The sequence below is a fragment of the Hypomesus nipponensis genome, chromosome 23, assembly GCF_054491055.1.
Source record: "Hypomesus nipponensis isolate SF chromosome 23, ASM5449105v1, whole genome shotgun sequence".
Taxonomy (NCBI): Eukaryota; Metazoa; Chordata; class Actinopteri; order Osmeriformes; family Osmeridae; genus Hypomesus; species Hypomesus nipponensis.
In genome coordinates, this window is record NC_140383.1 from 16,283,471 (window position 1) to 16,303,628 (window position 20,158).

The window sequence follows — 20,158 nt, forward strand, 5'->3', positions numbered from 1 at the left end:
AGACTTGACAGAAACTTTGCCTATGACGGGTAACATAGAAGTTAGAAAAACATTTATGACTAAAGAAGCAGCATGGGACATAATGAGATCTTTAAATGATGAGCAAGCACGCATATTTTACAAACTACGTCAGTGGAGTTTAGAAACAATATGGGGACAAAAACCACAACCAATACACCTTTTTGTCACTGGTGGAGCAGGTACCGGAAAAAGCCATTTGATAAAAGCCATACATTATGAGTTGTCACGAATTCTAGCGCAAGTATGTACAAACCCTGATGAAACTACAGTGCTATTAACAGCTCCTACAGGCGTTGCTGCATATAATATTAATGCTGCTACAATACACAATACTTTTTGTATTGGCACAGATGTGCGATTACCTTACCAGCCGTTAGGTGAGGAAAAGATCAACTCTTTAAGAGCAAAACTTTCCAATTTACAATTGTTGATCATTGATGAAATATCAATGGTAGACACCAGACTGTTTGCATACATTCACGGAAGACTAAGACAAATCAAACAGTGCGGAGATCATTCTTTGTTTGGAAAAGTTAGCATTGTTGCTGTTGGAGATTTTTACCAGTTACCACCTGTGAAAGGAAAACCTCTGTACAGTGATCAGCCAGTACTAAACATTTGGAACGATCACTTTGAAATTGCAAATTTGACACAAGTTGTGAGACAAAAAGATTCTACTTTTGCTGAGCTGCTGAATCGCATACGTGTCCATGAAAAATCAACTCCTATGTTGCCTGCAGACGTTGAGATATTGAAACAATGCGAAACAGGAGAAGTCTTGAATGTATTGCACATTTTTGCAACAAATAAACAAGTTTACTGTTATAACTCTGAAATGCTCAATTCAATTTGCCCAAATGCTATAATTATTGAAGCACAAGACTTTGAGCGGAATCCAAAAACAGGACGTATGGAAAGAAAGAATGGCCACCACAGCAAAGTTTTTAATACTTGTCTTAAGCCAAGTGTCAATATGGGAATACAAGCTTGCATCATGCTGACTAAAAACATTGATGTTTTAGATGGACTTGTTAATGGTGCTTTCGGGACAGTTTTCCAAATCGTGTTTGATACAGACAAATACTTTCCCTCTGTAATACATGTTGAATTTGACGATGGCAAAATTGGACAACTGCAAAGAGCTAAAATAACTACACCAAATAATACTCATCGAAACATCACAATCATTAAACCCGTAGAAGACAGAGTCTCAAACAATGGTGGAATACGGCGGCAGTACCCATTACAATTAGCCTGGGCTTGTACCGTACACAAAGTTCAAGGTTTAACAGTTAACAGTGCAGTGGTAAACTTGGAAAAAATATTTTCACCAGGACAAGCTTACGTTGCTTTAAGTCGTGTCTCTTCTCTGTCAGGCTTAGTAATTGAAGACTTGAAAGAGTCAAAGATTTATTGCAACAGTAATATCAAAGATGTTCTTGCAACAATGCCAACATTCATCTCCGAAAACTCACCTTCAACCACTCCATTATTCACAATTGCTTTTCATAACATTCAAAGTCTCAATGCACATTTTAAAAACATGCAAGCAAACAACAGTATTTTGAAATCACAATTCATTTGTGTTGCCGAAACATGGCTTCGACCAAATTTCCCAACTGATCATTTACTTTTACCTAACTTCACGTTCTACAACAACACACGTTTCAATTGTTACAGTCCAATAAATAATATCACCAATACTTTAAAACTTCAGGCAAATGGTGGTGTTGGAATATATTGTCAAACAGATCAGAACATCGAAGTCAACACACCATGTAATACAAATCTAGAATCATTAGTCTTCCACGTTCCACAATTTCAATTAATTGCTGCTGTTGTATACAGGCCCCAAACATACCAAGTTGATTTATTCAAAGAACATTTATTACATCTTATTGCCGAAATAGAAACTTTCCCAGGAGCGAAAATTATTTTGGGGGACTTTAATGAAAATCTTCTTACTTCTAAAACAATACAAACCGTTTTCGAACAACATCATTACATTCAATTAGTTGACTTTTCGACCACTGATGCTAACACAATAATAGACCATGTATACACAAAAGATGTCCAATTTCAATTATCGCTTGAATTGTTATCAACATATTATAGTCATCATAATGCTATACTAATTCACATAAAGTAACTACACATTATCTGCTAAACAATGCTTGTTAAAACACAAGTCATAGCTTAAGTAAACCAACATCATAATGCTATACTAATTCACATAAAGTTACTACACATTATCTGCTTAACAATACTTGTTAAAACAAAAGTCATAACGACATGTTTTGTACTTCTGTTGATATTTAAATATCATTCTGTAATTATCTTTCCCAGCCTTCTGGCAACACACACACACACACACACACACACAATGCTGTGCAATACTTTTCTCATCAGCACACTAATCCTTGTGCTTAAAATGTTGGACTACATTCAACCACCCAACATCTGAAAACTCAAGTACCACATCAGGTAATGTAAATTACACATTTCATATGTTTTTACTGTACTAAAGCTTATGTTGTACACATCACACTCATCCAATTTTCACTTTTAGTTTTTCAGCAATCACCTCGAATCTTCAAACCATGTGGACTTATCACTGTTTCCATCATTCATCAATCTTGGTTTGGCAAGACTAAAACAACTTCAATTACAAGGTAGGAATTTACAATTACATAATTATTCTCTCTGGGGCAGAAATGTATTTTCTTTCGACATTGTTTCACTGTTTCACTGCATTAACACATATATTTACCTATCACTAAAGGAGCCATGTCCAGATATCAAACCCAGCATTGATATCTTCTTGCTGAAATCCTTCTGCTTTGAAATGTTGGATTTCATTCAACCATCCAACACTGAAAACTCTTCCGCCACCACTACTACATCAGGTAACATATATTACAAATTGTCCATGTTTTTATTGTAATAAAGGTCACATTGTAAACATGATTGTCATAAAATGTTAATGCTTTTCAGCTACCCACTTCAAGCCTTTAAGCCTTGTGGAAGTACCAATGGTTTCATCATGCAGCAATTTCAGTATGGCAACACTAAAACAACTGCACTAAAAAGTATGTTTTTATACCTACGTACTTACAATTAACAATTAGCTTCTCTTGGGGCAAAATGTATGTTCTACCTTCATTCTTTTATTGCATCAACTAAATATTTATGTATGATTACAGGAGCCTAGTCCAGATATTCTCGCTGAATACCCTGAGAATCTATTAGTACTATATTGACAACTAAGATGTCTCCTGAACGCTGGCTGATAAGACCCTCCTCCTTTTTACCTTGTGGTAAATATATATACTATTTATTTTTCTTTAGATTTCACAATACATACACTGTAAACATACCAATGTGAAGACAAAACATGTAGTTACAGCTTAATAGTACCTAGTAATCCTATACACAAAATATTGTACAGTACAACATGTACAACATATATATTTAAACAAACACATGATCACATATGTGCTTAAACTAATTCACCTATACACTGCTTATTGTCAACAACATATTTGTAACACATGCAAATGTCACAAATGCACCTTTTAATGTTTAATTTATTCAATATTTTGTTAATAAACATATACATGTTTGTCGATTTTGTGTTTCCACACAGGCTAACTACAATAATTTAAAATGTGAAGCATAACTCAATGAAGACTCTGGACCACTGGATACAACATCAACAACTGGATGTACAGATACCATAGAAGTCTGTGGCTACCTGAAGTTTCAAAAGGATGTTTATGGACCATGTTTATGCACCTTTCTAATTCATAACAATCCAAAGTCACACATGAGAATTGTATTGCACTCAATATTACACATTACACAATTGCAGCATACAGTACATCACATTTTGTTCTATATTGTGCCGGCATACAATATGTATAAAGACACCCACTACACAAATTTAACACTGCAAATACATTTTACAATCCTTGCACTATTTTTCCCCACTTTTGTTCTTATTTTCAGTTTATTATAATATTATAATGTGTTTCTGCATTTGTGCATATATTATTTATTGTTATCTTAGCTATATATACAACAAGCTACCTTGAAGAAATAACATATGAAATGTTTCTATTTCTAAATTCCCACTTAAAAAATGTTAACACCACTTCCCTTATTCAATATTGATAAAAGTTTTCAATGCAATTTTCTTTGTTAGTATGTCAAATGTATACCTTTACCAAATAAAATACTTGTATTCTTACACAACTGCCTATTGCCCCTGTTTAAAACTAATTCCATTACTAGACGAGAGGCAAGCCCTTCACTCTGCTTAATAGTATGCTGTTTTTGTATATGTCAGATTTTTAAAGGCTTTTCCAACTAAACAACTCAACTCCACTAACCAGTTCCCTTATTGATATACTGGTAAAACACAGGCTTAAGAGTGTTATATTGTATTTTTTCTCTTTTGAGTTATCAGTGAAATAAAGATTTGCAAAGTTACTAGCTCTGTGCCAAGTGTAGTAGGGAACTTCCACTGTAGCCAGTGATGGCAAAAATTGCCAGTCATGCCAATAAAATATTAACAATTCAGTTTCCAGTTTCCTTGAGGCAATAACCCGCGCCGCCAAAAATATCCAGTTTTAGTTGATGTCTCCAAGACCTGCATAAAATAAGCATAAGTAATGTCCATCAAATTGTAAATGCCTGGTCCCTGCTCCAAAAAGCAAGCAACACAAGGGATTCAAACTCTACATATTGAGTTAACACAAACTTCAATAACAATGCTCAACAACTAAATTTCTTTAGTAATCTTTTAATTTCTCACTCAGTAAATAACAATATTAAGTAACATGACCAATTACAGGTACATTTTCTACAGGAAACATAAGTTGAAAATAATTAAACATTGATTACAATTGAAAAAATAGTAAGACTAGTAATAAACTACAAAGGTAGAGTATCATTTGTTAGCCAATTCTTATATTGTAGTTTGACAGTTGTCAACCAGTGACAAAGGAAATTAAGCCACATTTCCTAAGTTTTCATTTACATTCAAACATGAAACCTACTTGAACAACATTTAAACATTTAGCAATTTGTGGATTAAGTTCCAAAAAACTTAAAGACACCAACAGTATCATAGTATCATTGCTTAGCAAATATTTTTTGAGTGATCTCACAGTTACTTCACTTAGTAAAAAGGTGCTTTCAAACAGCATAATTATTATAACAATTTCTATAAGAAACTTTGCAGTAAAACTGCAGTATACAAGATTTACAATGATTTAACAACCTATGCAAAGCTGACCATTTGAATAGAATGATTTCTTGATTCTTAACTATTGAAATAGGACTAAAACAGCAAGTTTACACTGGGCTCAAACAGATTTTAAATCTCAAAGCTGTCTGGGCTATCTGGTGAGTGTATCAAAAAGGACGTTTCCTGATTAAGAAAAACCATTTCTTGAGTTTCCTGTTCACCTAACTGAGCACTTGTACTGGGCTTTGCCTGATCTTCATAGAAAGAAACAGAAATTGCATGTTTACCTCGAGCTACGATTTCCATTTTGTCATGCTGCATGACATTCTGTAGAATGTGATCACTTGCATTTGAAACATTTGCGTCAACTGTTACTAGTGACCGAAGTAATTTGTCATTAACAATGAATTCCAGCTGGTTATTTTTTTCGTCTTGAACAACAATTTTACCCAACAGCAAACTCGTTAATATGCTGTTTTTACAGTATTTACTGCACCGCTCACACCTTGTCATTAAGGTGGCACTGTTCACATTTGGGAGTGCATGGCGCTGAGGACACAAGTAATTGGATGTTACTTCCATCTGAAGAATTTCTCCCACTGTGAGCTCTGCATCATTTCTTACTGCTGGTGAAGCTTCCCCTGCATCTTCAGCAACATTAAAAGTGGTTCGAGGAGTGGTGGTTAGCACAAGTTTGCTGTCAAAGGAACGCACACAAACGTCTGAAAAGTGATACCACTTGTGTATCAGCAGTGTATCATTGCCCCAAACAGTCAACATCATTGATGCAGTCTTGTCAGAGACAGCATATTCTGTCTTATCCATCAGTTTGTGCTTCCTGGTTGTTGCTTGGCCCTTGCTTCTCTGCTCCATTACTTTCACCAGCACATTTACCTGCGCACACATAAGACATTGGGAAAACATGTTATTTAAAAGAACTCATTGTTTGACAGACATTGCATCCAAATAACAGCTACTTTTCAGAAGAATGGTCTATAGAAAAGTAATAGTCACTTTTTCAAAGATAACACTGAAACAACAGCATAGGTTATAACTATGATAAAAGGAAAGCACTGTTATGTTTTAAACATTATTAAGCAGTGAAATGTACTCACTATTTGATGCTCCCTAGCTTCAGTAAGGATGTCCATTATTGATTTTGTCTGCTGCTCCGTTTGACGTAACTGGTCAAAACAGAATCCCAAGTTCCGCACACATGTGAGCTGACATCTTTCATTGACCAAAATATCTTGCTGCCCTTCATTCTGGCGTGATGGAGCCATCATTATGTCTCGAAGTTTAACTGGGCTCCTTTAAATGGAAAGATAAAGAAGTCGAAAAAACATGTGTGATTAAGGGAAAACAAACATGTTAAATAGCAACATAGTCAATTGAAAACAAACATGTTAAACAGCAAGATAGTCAGTTAAAAAAAGGTGTCATTCTAACAATATCTGTGTTTACTATGTTAACAAACCAAATTAAGTGTTTACAAGTTACTTGCCTGTCTTTTTCAGCACACACAAACCAATTATGTTTCTGTGGCGTAAAGATGACCATGTTGGTAGTTTTAGTAGCTTCTTGAAGTAATGCAGTAAAGTATTTCTTCGAAGTGCCTTTACTTCAGACACCCGGTGAATGAAACCCTCAGCTTCAAGCTTGCTTTTCTTTGCTGTTGTCATGATGATCAAAAAAAACAAAACACAATTCATGACTAAATTATACACGAATTAACAATTGCAACAGCTAACATTGAAGGCATTTGTAGATGTGTATTTCCTACAAAAGACCCAATTTACGATGGAGCAACCCAGCTAACACATGACGTTGCGGCAACGTTGCCAGTAGGTACTCAGTTGGTAACGTCGTAGCAACGTTATAAAGGGAATGTTGCCAGTTAGTCCCATGGACAACGTTGCCGCGACGTCGTACCTTGGTCGGCTGGTTACGTTATTTTTAGACCTGTTGGCAACGTTGCTGCGACGTCGTACCTTGGTCGGCTGGTTACGTTATTTTTAGACCTGTGGGCAACGTTGTCGCGACGTCGTACCTTGGTCGGCTGGTAACGTCATTTTTAGGTCCCATGGACAACGTTGCCGCGACGTTCTACCTTGGTCGGCTGTTAACGTCATTTTTAGGTCCGTGGGTAACGTTGCCGCGACGTTGTACCTTGGTTGGCTGGTTACGTTATTTTTAGGTCCGTGGGCAACGTTGCCGCGACGTTGTACCTTGGTCGGCTGGTTACGTAATTTTTTGGTCCCATGGACAACGTTGCCGCGACGTTGTACCTTGGTCGGCTGGTTACGTTAATTTTGGTCCCGTGGACAACGTTGCCGCGATGTCGTACCTTGGTCGGTTGGATACTGTTATTTTGGTCCCGTGGACAACGTTGCCGTGACGTTGTCCCTTGGTCGGCTGGATACATTCATTTTGGTACCATGGGTTAAGTTGCCGAAGTCGCTCTTTGGTCGCAGGACAACGGATCTCGAGTGCAGTGGTTTATCCATGGAGAGATCACACTGGACTGCTCTCAGTTCTGACACGTTTGTAATGTAGCAATAGTCTACATGAATTTCAATCACACAATATTAAATGTTGCACCCAGCACTTATAAATGTAGACAATGTATGTAATTCATGTGCAGCTCAGCCCCAGCATGGTCATCAATTTTCTAATATGCAGGAACATAGCTTTAATCAATAAAAGACTGAATTTGGAATATAATTCTTATATTCTTAGCCTTAGGCCTATATTAAAATATAAGTCTTTCATTCTTTACATGTACAAAAGCAATCAATGTGTGATGTGTAACATGATTAAGCAAACATTCTTTGTCCAGCACACCAAAGCTGTATGACACACAATGCAAATTTGAGCTGCAATAATTTTGTAATACAAAATTGTTAAATGTGACCAAAAGGCAAGCGATTCTTAAGTTTAATTTCCAAAGACAAGTCATCACAGAATATTACAATTCTTCCTTAGCAAACCTAGGTGTGCTCAGTCTGCCCCTAAGCAACAACTTTGCGCATGCCCATTTCAACGCATCTCTGAAACTGGGATTTCAGAAAAGAGTTTGCAGGGATTCCAACTGAACGCATGGATTTCTGGAAACTGGAAATTAGCTACTTCAAAGGTGAGTTTCTTTACAGAAATAGATTTAAATGTATAAACATATTTTCTGAAATTGGATGGAGCATGCTATTACATATAGGTTTGAAATTTAGGCTATTTAGCCTGGTTATCTGTTTCAGATTCACATTGTTTACGTTAGGATTTCGCTAGCTACTACTGTAGCTAGTAGTAAAGTATAATGTACTGTAGAGGTAAGGCTAAACCCTCCAGAAAGTTATGTTTAGATACTGAAAATACATACATCAAAGTTTAGCGTCTCACAAATCACCCACAAAAGAATCAGTGAAAATAAACGGTCAGAACTGTTAGAAAAAACCTTGTCCGAAAATAGTTTATTTAACGCTAGCCCTGGAAGACTGTGGCGCTAGCGCGTGTCTGATCACGTTTTGATCAGTCGGTCATGAATGGCGTCTATAAAAGTATCATGTCACTAATTCTTCCAATTTGTAAATGACATCTGTTTTTGGATACGTTTATTCGTTTTAACCTTAAGGTGCGTGAGTTCTAAATATTTCCGACGCTTCCACGAGTGAGTTTTTTCCAAAACGGCAGCTAGGTAGCTTTAATTAGCTTCCGTTACCTAGCAACCTAGCATAATACTCCTAGCAATGCTCCTACCTGCTAGTGTTACTTGTTAGCCTACTAATTGTACATTTTGAAGCCATACTATAGCGTTTGTCACATTGTTTATCTATCGGAAAATAGTCGGTTGTAATGTTCAGAATCACACATGTGTGACGCTACGCTGTGGGGCCCTGCTTTCGAACGACCACACATGTGCGATGTTACTCCTTTTTATATCCATTTCAAAATGCTAATACTATGTACTTAAACTACATTCCACTTTCATTTCTGTACAGAGTATCCTACCACCGTCACACGGCTTAGCACTGTGTCACTGGGAAATTATGGTAAAGTAATGAATGACCGTTTTTAACAGTGACAATAATTGTATGAACCATGGCAACCCTAAAGGCTATGTTTTGAAGCAAAAGCATGACTTAAAACTTTTGCATCACCAGACCCCTAGGTGTCAACTCTGGTCTGGTGGAGGAGAACCCATATGGGGTCCAGGAAAACAGCTGGCAGCCAGGCAAGTGCAAATATAAGACACTCAAAGCTTCTCAATAGCATTGCCAACTCATTGTAAGGCATACTTAAGTTGTTCTGATCGTGGCAGGGGGGATACAAAACAACAAAAGTTGTCTTACAAATGCTTTGTATACAACCATTCAAGGTAACGTGTTATTTACATCAATGTTACAACTAATCTAGAAGAACCACAGTGTATGCCAATCATGTTAACTCTTGTAAACTTGTTTTACTTGTCTTTACTGACAGACACATTACAGTTTAACCCTCATCCTTGAGGGTTTAGGTTGGTTGAGGGGCAGTTCTATGGGCGTATGTGAAGCCCTCTGTGACATGCTTGCGTGTAAAAAGGGCTTTACAAATACATTTGATTTGATTTATGTTCCAGAAGATGGAGACATTGGAGGAGAACCAGCGAGAGGCTCTCCTATTCAGGTGACAACAGGGCAGACACGCTGAAGAGGTGCCAGTGATGGACCTACAGGTGGCCCAAACACAGGCTGAACTCCAAGACCTTGAGGAGCGCCTTAAGGTGCTGGAGTTCCGAAAGAGTGGTAGGTGTTTTGAGATGCCGTGAACTATGACTTACACGCAGCGTTCAAATTGATGCTAACAATAAGTTCATGACTTCTAATTGCAGATGCTGTGATGAAGTGGAAGACGGGACTAGGAGAGAAGGCTGTGGAGCTCCTCATAGCGGACACACTCAAACACGCCCCGGCAGCCCATTCAAAACAAGCCAGGTGAATGAATCATGATTGCAGCTTCCATATCCAACCTTTCACATGGCTATGTGACAAAAAACTAGAATCCCATAATCTTTTTTTGATGAAGTATATTATTCTAGATGTGATTTTTTTTATAACTTGTATAGCCCCTTTTGCACGTGCAATTATGTTGATAGGACACTAACTTTATTTTGTGCTTCATTGTCAGGGCCAACAGACAGGACCTGTAGTGGAGACTGGCAGAAGATTTTAATTCATTGTTTGGCACTTTGTTTGAAATAAAATGACTGAATGTTACATGGAAATGCTGCCTTGTTTATGCTTGAGTTAGGCTACACATCACACAAACATAGTCCTCCTAAAGTTGGCTACCATGTAGCCTATTATACAAGAACAAGTAGCATTTTGGGCATATGAGGTCTGCATATGAACCGCCCCAATATAAGCAGTAGAATTGAGAAATATAGGTTTCTTAATTGACGTTGCAGTTACGGACTGGCAACGTCACAAAATTACGTTGCTAGGAGGTCGCGGTTACGGACTGGCAACGTCACAAAACAACGTTGCTAGGAGGTCGCGGTTACAGACTGGCAACGTCGGAAAATGACGTTGCTAGGAGGTCGCGGTTACCGACTGGCAACGTCGGAAAATTACGTTGCTAGGAGGTTGCGGTTACGGACTGGCAACGTCGGAAAATAACGTTGCCACGACGTCGCGGTTACGGACTGGCAACGTCACAAGATTTCACGTTGCGGCAACCTACTGGCGCCCCACAGATGGACGGTCCCGCAACGTCGCCAAAGACGTTGCGGCAACGTATGTTTGGTCATCGCGTGACGTTGCGGCAACGTAAGGGCAACGTAAATGTGTTTGCTGGGAATAATAACTTTTTTTTTCTTTTTTACTGGAGCTCAATTTCGAACGTAATAAGCACCAATAAAACACCATTTAAAACATAACATTTAATTTAAAACAATTTACTTCATTACTTAATAAATTCATTTATGAATTATCTTTGAAAAATATACGCAATGTCTCAGTTCACGGTTGAAAGAGCAATGCAATATAACCACAGTTACAAACAGACGCCTGCTTACACATCTTACAAGTCACAATTGAATTTGGCTGGGAAAAACAGGAAACCTAAGAAACGCTCTTAATAACGTCAAGTCATCTTCTCATTTAGACTAAATGATAACAACAATAACCCAACACACTATAGCCTATTACTCTATGTTAAGCTGCAAATACAGCATTTAAGCTAAAGTTATGCTAAATAAATTACCGAATAAACTGTTACTTACAAACTTACATCTGTACATTTGCCAAATAATCAATAGAGGCCTTTTCCCCAGTCAACCTTTAAGTGTACAAAGACTTCTAATAATCAACACTATATTACAAATTACCAAACAAGCTTGAGAAGTTTATCACCTTTAAAATTGAACATTGCAACTACAGTTAGCCTTTAGGAGATACTTCAGGGAAAAACATAACTAGCGGATATTTTCACTTCGTTACAAAATGCATCTGGTATTGTCAGTTTCAGTAGGCTACATTAGCAAATTACTAAAATACTTGAATAACAAAATCGCTTTTTGTAAAGCGAAATCTAAGTTGTTTCAAGCTTAGTCCGCTAAAACCAACATCGAAAACCTTTTAAACAAAAGAATAAACTTGCACAGTTATCGTTGACTAACAATTGTTAATTAGATACAATAAGAATTTACCTTGCAAAGTTCTTTTTTTTTTCTTGAAGTGTCTTTGCAGCGGTTTCAATGAAATGACGATACTCTTGACTCTCCACTGGTAACTTATATCATGCAAATATCAGCATGCGCATCACGACACTAAGGGGACCAAGCTCACACCAATCACGTTCACGAGATGTCTACATTTGCTGGTCCTATGGAAGATATTTGGACAATTTTAAAACATTGCACTCAAATTATCTTATAAATTCGCCAAGCACAAAACACTTTGTTGTTTGACAACTAACCAAAACACTTTGTTGTTCGTTTAAAAACGTGAAAGACACATTACAAATAACATTTCAAAAATATGTCTAATGTAAAACTATTTACCATGCTTTGTTTTACATTCGAACATGTCCATAGTTGTAGGTAGGCCTAGATATTAACATACAGGGATTTCTGAGAAATAGTGAATTTTACATTGCTTAAACACTGAGCAATAAGCATGTCATGATGGCATAAAGAAAGTTATCACTGATAAGCCCAGACCATAAAAAACTGGTTCTACCAATACAACCAACATGGAACATATATCATTTCACGTTTGAAAATGACACATAGCATAATCTAAAAAAAGGTAGGAAGACAATTGTTTTGCTAAAATATGTTGTGCTGTATGATGTATTTATACAAAAATAATGGTGACTGGTGACAGTAGTCTGATTGTTTACAACAAAGTATTTTGCAGCTCTGTCAGACAGAAAGGTAACCAATCACGAATGCAAAGTAGATAGTTATTCCCCTCAAAACCTTTCTATTGTTTTCGTTCTAATGGTAATTCGTTAAGGTGTGAGGACAGACTGCTTGAAGCCAACAAAAGGACCAGAGAAATGGGCGATTTCTGCCATTGCTCCATTTTGTGTATGGAGCATATAACATTTGTATCTAATTGGGATGGATAAACACATTAAATACGTCAACAAATATATATTAATTCATATGTAAACAAATATTTCATATTATGCCCCACATATATTGTTGTATCATGTCTCCACACAAAAATGGAACGGTGGCAGATATCCACCCATTCCTGTATTTTCTTTTTGTTGCCTCCAAGCAGTCTGTCCTTACACATCAACTCGCAGAACTATCTACTTTGCATTCATGATTGGTTACCTTTCTCTCCAACAGATCTTCAAAGACTTTCGTTTTAAACAATCAAACTCCTATCACCAGTCACCACCATTTCACTTTTTTACATTCAAAACCAAGATACACCAACATTCCACATGAACTAACCTTAAAAGCAACCATTCATAATTAATTTATGTACTTCCTGAAGTTTTCCACATTATTAACACTAACTTAAGCATCAGGCATCAATGAAAAATCCAATTTACAAACAGGCCAGAGCGGGTAACAAAAACATATAATCTTATAACTGGCCTTTAGATCATAATATGACACTGATGGTATGAAAGCTAACAAAAAAACGCCTAGTACACCACAACAAAACAGAAAATCTAATCCTAACAACTGCAATTCCCAAGTCAAAAGTTGGTGACTTTGAACATGACTTGAGTGAAATTAATTGGGAAAAGGTAACTAAAGAGCCAGATCTAAACCACAGTGCCAACAACTTTGTCTCAACCCTTTGTGATCTAATTGATAAATACACACAAACCTGGAAAAGCAGACCCAAGAAATTATATCTTCCATGGGTCAACAGTGATATCCTTCAGATCATTAAAAAGCGAGATCTTGCTCTTAAAAGGTCTTTAATAACAAAAAACAATACTGACCACCTTATCTTCACAGGCCTGAGGAATAAAGTAGTGTCTGAATTACGAAAGGCCAAGACCAATTACTTCTCTAAACTCATTGAAGAGGCCAATGGTAACAGTTCAAAACTGTGGCAACATATAAACAAACTAACCAACTCCAGCAAGCATAAGCACCCCAAAATAACCGGTCTGAAAGTAGGTGATACTTTTATCCATAGCAATGAGTCCATTGCAAATGTTTTTAATAGCTTTTTTATTGAGTCTGTACAAGAGCTGGCAAGTCATTTTAAAGCCATAGAGTCATCTACTGAAGAACTTGACAATATTCAGTCTGACTCCTTTTATATTAAATTTGTATCTCATGATGAAGTTAAAAAGGTGATCACAAACATGAGTAACTCCAAGTCAAAAGATATTCATAATCTTCATGCTGCATTAATCAAGAAACATCAGAGCTGCCTGTTAGAGCCAATCACTTACTTAGTTAACCTGTCTATACAAACCAAAATATTCCCAGAAAGCTGGAAAACTGCAATAATTACCCCTGTTTATAAATCAGGAGACAAGGACATAGCTAGTAATTATAGGCCTATTGCTATCCTCCCTGTTGTCTCAAAGGTTCTGGAGAAAATTATAGCTGAGCAACTAATGGAACATTTAGAGTCTAACCAGCTGCTTCATCCACAGCAGTTTGGGTTTAGACAGAAATACTCAACTGAAACAGCTAATTGTTATTTGCTTGAAAACATAAAAGCTTCAATGGATAAAGGAAATGTTGTTGGGGCAGTGTTCCTAGACCTAAAAAAGTCCTTTGACACGGTAAACCACAGTACTCTAATGAACAAGTTAAAACAGTTCAAAATGTCATCAGAAGCCCTGCAGTGGTTTACATCCTACCTGGAGGGGAGAAAGGCAATGTGTCAGGGTCAATGGGGTCAGGTCCCATCTGCGTGCCAGCAGCATGGGAGTACCGCAAGGGTCTGTACTTGGTCCACTGTTGTTTTCTATGTATATCAATGACCTACCAAACTGCTGTCCGGGGTCCAACTGTCAAATGTATGCTGATGACACTGTTATCCATGTGTCCAGTAAAACACCCAGCTTAGCAGGTCACAAGCATTACTCAGCATCTCCAAATGGCTTGAGCTGTCTCAGTTGACCATTAATGTGAAGAAAACCGTCTCTATGTGCTTCTCCATCCGTAATAGACCTGTCACCAATGTTTTTGAGGTACGGTTCAAAAATAAATTAATTGAATCAGTAAATGAAGTAAAATATCTGGGCATCATCCTGGATAAGAATTTAAAATTTATTACGCAGGTTAAGTATGTTGCAAAGAAGGTCAAACTAAATCTAAACTGTTTCCGTCTCATAAGAAGGGACTTGTCATGTCAAACGGCCAAATTATTTATGCACGCTATGATTTTTTCTCATTTGTCATACTGTATCACATCATGGTCACAAACTTCTTCTACCATATTAAAACCTATCTTTTCAATATACAAACAGACAATAAAAGTCATGGACCGGAAACCCATGAGATGGCATCACTGTGGCATTCTAAAAAACACAACCTTCTCACCTTTGATAACTTTATTAGTTTGAGTAATCTTAAATTGTTTTTCAAGTGTGTAAATAACCATGTGTCACCACTGTTGTCTGAATTGGCCATCAGACGTCAGAGCTCTCGTCGGGCAAATACACGAGCCTCCATCAATGGTGATTGTCTTGTTCCGATACACAAGACATCTTTCGGTCAGTCTGTTTTCTCTGCAAAGGGTGCAAAATTGTGGAACCTCTTGCCCACTAGTCTAAAACTATGGACTAATAGCAACACTTTTAACAGAGAACTTAAACAACGGCTCAAATCAAATCAACAGTGCTCACACAAATAATTTACAACTGGTTTATTGTTTGATCATGCTGCCTTTGTTTTACTCTACGTAGCCTATATATATTTGACTTATTATATTGCTGCTCTGTACTCTATTGTATTCTGCATTTTTACTTTTAATTATCAGTTTTTTATCAGTATTTGATCTTGTTTCTGTTTTGTTTAGTTTTTGTTGTTGTTTGTAAAAAGCCTCCTGTGGACAGGTGTTGTAAACTAGCATTTATGCTAATACACTGTAAACAATGCATCTGGTTCGTCCAATGACATTGTCATGTCCATGTCCAAATAAAATCTACTACTACTACTAATTTCTAAAAAATCGATTGATATTGCCATTAACTTCGAAAAGTGTGTAGATAATTGACTCCAAAACACTATAAGCCTACAATAACAATACTGTTATTTTACTTTGTTTCTTTGAAAATGTATCCACAAATTTCCTGAATGTTAAAATATTTTCAACTAGGTTTCATGTTTGAACGTAACTGGCAACATTGTAGTGGCATGATGTTTCTTAGACCACACAATAATCATTTGCCAACTAATGATCCTATAGTTTACATTTGATTCTTCTTACTTTTATTTTTCAATTTCTTCCATTTTCCTCAACGTTTACACGTTCACACCTATGAATCTCGTTAAAATGTGGCTGTAATCATTGGTCATGCTGCTATTATTATTTATTATTGCTTGTTAAGCATTAAAACCATAGTTCAAAGTCAAAGTACCTACAAACATGTTTGAATGTACAGTACTTAATGTCACATATTTTTTAACATTTCAAGTCAAACTTGTGCTGTGCATCGCTGTCTTCAATAGTACAGCATAAAGATCATGACTGAAAACTAGTTGGCACTATGGATACTTAACTTGCAAAAAACATTTGCAAAAAACATCAGATGAACAATTGAGAGGAAATTGTGTCTGGTTAAGGGGTTTTAATCCGTTCGACATCATCATCTGCTTCCATACAACTGAAACTGCCGTTGAAACGTTGTTAAAAATGTGTTTAAAAGTTTGTTTAGAAAGAAGTTCCTAGTGAATGAAAACAAAATGAATAGCCACATAATTAAAATGCCACTAAAAGGAAAACACTAAAGAAACCTTTAACTTATAACCTACAGGCTATGACCATTTTACAACAGATTAGGCTACCCAATATCTTCGTTTGGTCCCTGTATTCCCTCTAGAAGACAAACCAAGAAAACAACCATTTCATTCCACAATATAACCTACTTTAAGCCTATTAACAATTAGTAATGAACTGCAACACATTTAAGCTATGTTTATACACTATCTTCACAAATCATAACATGGTTATGTTAGTTATCTAACTTGCGCAGGAATAACTTGGCGTGGAAGTATAAAACGTCTGTTTTATAAGCACCAACTATATTTAACCGTCTCTGCACATTATACAACAAGACTGACAACATAAACATCATATACACAAGTATGAAAACTGTACCACCTCAAATATAATAGCCACTGCTATTACCGTAATACATTCATTGATATCAGCATCATTCATTATTCAACAATACAGATAAATCAGTTGACACAATTACAATTAAAAACTAATAAATCTGCTGACAAGCATAGCCTAAAATTACCCCAGACCAAGTACCGGCTCTAGTTATTACACAAATATGTTTTTACAATAACCAAACCAATTCCAAAAATGGACACCAAACAATCTTTGAATATTACACACACATAATCACATTTATGGACATTGTGGCTATCTAAACAAATGAAAAAGCTTTATTGACAATTTCATCCATCAAAACACTTCAATCATATATTTCCAAAGACTATGCAGCAAACAAGACAACTATCTGAAAACAGTCTCTGACAACGGTATCTTCAAGAACATCATAACAAACAGGGACGGACTGGAGGGAAAAAGTGGGCCGGGAGTTTTACTGTCAGACCGGCCTACTCAGTAAACGATGCCAGCCCACTCAAAACACGTTGTCCACTCAATGCATCGATCGCACGTATCGACCAGTCATTGGCTACTTGGAAAAAGACCACACATACACACGCATTATTTTGGATGATTACAAAGAAATTACATCATATATGTAGAATTTCTTACGTTAAACTTCCGTTTGACGTAAAGTCCGTAAGAACACATTTCAGAAGAAAAGTCAGAACATTTTCGAAAAATCGGGACCATGAGTGTAAATACAGATAGCAAGGAGCCAGTGAATCCAGATTAAAAAGGCCTAATAACTATTTTTACCTATTCAAGCTGTGACATGTGAAATAGTATGAGATGCTGGCGATGTCAGAGGGCCGGTTGGTAATGGAAGTGGGCCGGTGTTTTGGACCATCCGAACCCTGTCGGCACACCGGGGCTTCTCCCAGTATCCCCGATGGCCTGTCCGGCCCTGATTACAAATGAAATTGCACATTTTTGTCAATATGGCATCAATTTCCGGTTATATAGATTTCCGCCATTTCCAGTTTTATCAAAAACCTTTGAAAACCTACTCCTCCTACAATTTTTGTCAAATCTTCCCCAGAATGTGTACACATCATCATCAGAGCAACCCTCACTCAGGCATTACTTTTATATTGGATTTTCAAAACCGTTTGTCCGGTAAAGCCAATCAAAATCGGCAACAAAGCAACAAAACAGGAAATTGGATCAAATCACTGCAAATCTTGGAGAAATCAACATCAAACTAGGTGAGATGACTCGGAACCCTCTTCTGAGGATGTCCACACAATTTGATCTCATGGGCGTGGCCGCAGGAAGCAAAAATGTGTTTTGGCCAATAACTATTGAGTTTTTTTGCCTTTATTAAGTAATTCCTTTGTCTCATGATATTTTGGGACATCCCGTGTGTGACTCAATAATATCTGATAATAGCCGAATGATGCGATTGCCATTTTGAATTCATTGAAAAACGTTTATTCTCTACTCCACCTACACATGTTGTCCAAACTTCACCAAATTTGGCAGAGATTATCTTCAGACCAAGCCTCACAAAAGCTACCACATGGTGTTTTGCTTTTCAAAACCGTTTGCCCGGTACAGGCAATCAAAATGCTGTTAAGCCAGCAAACAGGAAGTTGGGTTGTATTTCTGTTAATTTTTGATGGATTCACACCAAACTTGCTGCGTGTACTCGTTACCCTCTTCTGAGAATGGCTGAAATGTTTTCTGGGTCATTGACTGCTTGGCCACCTCATTACTGCTTGCAGCTATATTTGGATTTGGTCAGATTTGGTATCCCATTGGTAAATCTACAGCATGGATTTTTCTACACAGTTACAATTTGTCAAGAATATAATTTTTCAAGGGTTCGCAATGTTTGGAGGAATCCGCCATTACTGCTTGAAGTTATATTTATTATTATTATTATTAGGGGCCAAGCAGCGAAGCTGCGAGGCACCTATTGTTATTGTTATTATTATTATTATTAGGGGCCAAGCAGCGAAGCTTTGTTCATTGCTAATAAAGTATTTGTTTATTCTAAAACTGCTATCTATCTTAACACCTCACGGAATATTTACCTTGCTTACATCTCACACAGATCATACAATAAGAAATAGTCAACCACCTAGCATTCACATACATGTCCAACACAACAATGACATGGACATATTACCACATGTAACTACACTGACTACAATTGATTTAAAATTCAGTGTGTATGTTTATGTAAGACACATATGTAGTTATTCTATTTTGACATCACAAAAACTATGAAATAAGAGTGAATGCAATTAGGAAGCAACTTTGTCCATGTACAATATGGTTGATGTTTGTTTATAACTGGAATATAAATGTGTGCACAACAATTAGTTCCATTCAAGTAAGTCTATTTTATTGGACAAGAAGCATTCAATGAGTGGTGACATTTGACAACCTCAGACAGTCTGCCACTGGGCCAAATGAAAAGCTCTATTCTTGATTTGCAATGCAGTTAGGGGAAGTCCTAGACCATACATAAAAAGTTACATAAAAAAAATATTGCTGTCATATACCATATTTCTTTGATTAACCGCTGCAGACAAACAACTAGACAAGGAGGTCAAACAAACGCTGAGTGTAAAATTGAAGCTGCGCGTGTCTCTACTTTTTGTAGAAATCTGAAGTAGCATGCCAAAACATTCTTATACTTTAGCTTTCAAACAGAAAGCTGTGCAGAAAGCACTCACAAGCAGCAACAGACCTGTAGCACGCAAACTTGGGGTTGATGAAAGGCACATTCAGGAGTGGTCAAGTCAGCTACCTCGCTATATTGTATAAAATATATATATAAGTATATATATAAATAACTATACCTGTAGGCCTTAATGTAATTGTTGTCCTTACATTACATGCACGTCCTTTACTAAAGTGTATCTTCCCATTCATAAAGTTATTGTTGCAATCAAAGCTTTTAAAGAATGGATCTCTGCATAATGGGCCTGCCCAGAGCACAGGTGGCCTAACAGAACAGCTTCAAAGTTGTCACTTTCAAAAGGGTGGCATTTTAACCCTGGAGGGTACATGGGAGTTCGTCCAACCAGTCTACACATGTTTTGTGGATTTGGAAAAG

General features: G+C 36.9%; 2 long non-coding RNA genes across 3 annotated transcripts; both read left to right on the forward strand.

Annotated features, from left to right (window-relative positions):
• The first annotated feature begins 251 nt into the window (after positions 1 to 251).
• On the forward strand, positions 252 to 4,203 carry LOC146234385 (uncharacterized). Its single transcript, XR_014741743.1, has 5 exons — positions 252 to 2,693; positions 2,804 to 2,927; positions 3,016 to 3,110; positions 3,225 to 3,338; positions 3,668 to 4,203. It is a non-coding gene; the product is annotated as an uncharacterized LOC146234385 (long non-coding RNA).
• Positions 4,204 to 7,543: 3,340 nt separating this feature from the next.
• LOC146234386 (uncharacterized) lies at positions 7,544 to 10,529 on the forward strand. 2 transcript variants are annotated; one of them, XR_014741666.1, is made up of 5 exons: positions 7,544 to 8,408; positions 9,268 to 9,318; positions 9,430 to 9,500; positions 10,140 to 10,242; positions 10,436 to 10,529. It is a non-coding gene; the product is annotated as an uncharacterized LOC146234386 (long non-coding RNA). The 2 variants fall into 2 exon arrangements; XR_014741665.1 differs by lacking the exon at positions 9,268 to 9,318 and having other exon boundaries at positions 8,366 to 8,408.
• Positions 10,530 to 20,158: the final 9,629 nt, after the last annotated feature.